This window comes from Cystoisospora suis (genome assembly GCF_002600585.1).
Source record: "Cystoisospora suis strain Wien I chromosome Unknown contig_1592, whole genome shotgun sequence".
NCBI classification, from domain to species: Eukaryota; Apicomplexa; class Conoidasida; order Eucoccidiorida; family Sarcocystidae; genus Cystoisospora; species Cystoisospora suis.
This window is the reverse complement of record NW_027154392.1, coordinates 21,708-24,229: the sequence shown is the minus strand read 5'-3', so window position 1 is coordinate 24,229 and position 2,522 is coordinate 21,708.

Here is a 2,522-nt window from a genome sequence, read left to right as displayed (position 1 = left end):
TTACTGTCACGTATGCGTGGCCCGCACATAGTCATCACGCACTCACTACACTACGTGCGCGCGCTGCCTTCTGTCGGCAACGCGGCCTGCAGCCGGCTCGATTGTCGGCAGCATTGCCCAAGGTGCCAAGTCGGATGCGACGCACACCCCTACGCAGTCGACACGATTCCCGCAGCACGGGAGCGAAAAAAGGCGCTACGGGACAGCCGACGGCCGGTTATTAGTCAAGTGGAAAGACTCCGATCTGTGGAAATCGTGGGAAGCCTACACCACATTATGCGACCTTCTAACTTGGGCGGATCTGGAAGCTGCTCAAGCCTGTTAGCGCTGGCGTGGACGCAGCAGCTTAGACGAGAGAGTAGAGTTACACCCTCCATCCGACTCCGCGTTGCCGCCCTGCATGCCGTGCCGTCAATGAGTGCCGCACCGCCTACACGCGAATGCCGCGTCGTGAGCGACCGCTGGTGCGCTGGCTACGGCGCGTCTCGGTCCGTCACAATATACGTCTACTGCCTTTGTGAACAGAGGGTGTCTACTTCATTCACGTTTTTGAGGCAACCTTTACAGCTATAGTGAGAGAACGAACGGATTTTACAGTTACTTCTTTTCCCCCGTTCTGAGTATCATCGACTTTGCCGTCGTAGCCCCAGTACTGGCGGCGGCAGTACTTCTGTGAACGGGTTGGGACACCTGGGACAGCAGTTTTTTTTGTCGGTTGTAGGCGGAGCTGGAGAGGGCTCGACTCGTCCACATCGACCCTCGCTTACGAAAAATTGCTGGCCGCTCCTCACCGGTTGACCACTGACAGTAGTAGCATTATCGCAAACCTCAACGATTTCTCTCGAAAAAAGAAACGGCATGCAGCGAATATAAAGGCTCACAGGACACCGCTACACGACTGCCATGGGCATCGTCAAGCCAACACCAAAAAACTCTTGCTCATGGCATTCAGAACCCCCCTCCGAAGCACGTGCATGCGTAGTTAACGAATGCATGCCGTGTACTATTTCCCTATTTTTTCATTCGCTTTTTGACAGCCAAGTGTAATTCTCCGGTACTCTCTCCTGCCTGATTTGCTTTATTCGACTTTCTTTTCACACACAAGAACACTTTCACTTAGGTACATTATCACACTTCACCACTCCGCGGAACAGGGGAAAAAAGTACGGAGAAAAACTCATCTCCATAACTAGGAATTCTCATCGTGCACCTATGAACAACTTACTTTTACCTGAAGTTTTGATTGAAAAAGTTCGAGAAATAAACGGAAACCCTAATCGTAAAGACGGAGAAAAAGAAAAAAACGTGCTGGAAGTCTCAAGGCTACTGGTACTTTGATTGGGGTGCTACAGCGGATGAACACAGTGACACCTACTAGAACCATTGCCAAAGCGGCTAGTGATAAATGACTTCACAAACAAAGAACCAGCCTGCTGATGCCGCCCGCACGCCGCTGATGTTCCCCCCCCTTTCATCGTAGAGAGGGTCTAAAGGCGCCTCGTTCTTTTTTAAGCCACGGAGCAACATAGATCGGAGGGAAATCTTGCTTCGCCAAACCACGAAGCCTTTCTACTGCTGCGGCGTCTTCACCTTTGACTTCCTCGGTTTGACGCTTGAAGTCTGCATGATATCCTGGCAACAGCGCCCCCCTGAAGTCGGTAAAGCTTGCGAGAAATGCTACCCGTTTCTCAAGACCTTCTACGAAAGTTCCAAACACTTTCACTTCGGCATCCATGAAAGTTAACAAAGACTTGGCTGTTCTTCCCTTAGGATACTTGTGTTGAATAATAGTGACAGTCGACTCATAGTTTCTGTCAATGTCCGGAATCAACTCTTGCAAGAAAGACCGATGAGACTCGAGTTGACGAATAAGAAACGGATGATGTCCCATGAATTCCCGCTTGAGTAGAACCTTCGCTATTTGGGCTACATTGTGCTCCACAACCATAACCTGGGCTCTGTGGGTGACTGTTATCAAACGCCTGAAGCGCTCCTCGAAGTTTATCCTGCTCGATGTTTTTTCAAGAGCTTGGAGTTGTTCGTTCAGCATGTCATGTAGTTCTGGTGAAATATCCACGATATCCTTCATCATCCGGCGGACTCCCTCCTCCACTTTTTGTACTGTCTCACTGCCAGGTTCGTAAACAACCTCCAGTGGCGACGGTTTCTCTGGTTCTTCGCCAAAGTCCTGCTGCACTTCAGGAGTCTGTACAACTTCTAAGCATACAGGTATGTTCTTGAGGACGAGCCCCTTAGGAGCCTCCTCTGATTTCTTCGCCGCCTCCGCTGCTTTCCTGATTTCTTCTGCCCTCTTCGCTTCCGCTTGTCTCTTCGCCTTCTCCGCTTTCTTCCTCTCCTCTTCTTCTATTCTCATCCTGTCCTCTTCCTCTGATCTCATCCTCTCTTCTTCCTCTGCTTTCACCCTCTCCTCTTCCTCTGCTCTCACCCTCGCCTCTTCCTCGGCTCTCATCCTCGCCTCTTCCTCTGCTTTCCTCCTCACCTCTTCCTCTGCTTTCCTCCTC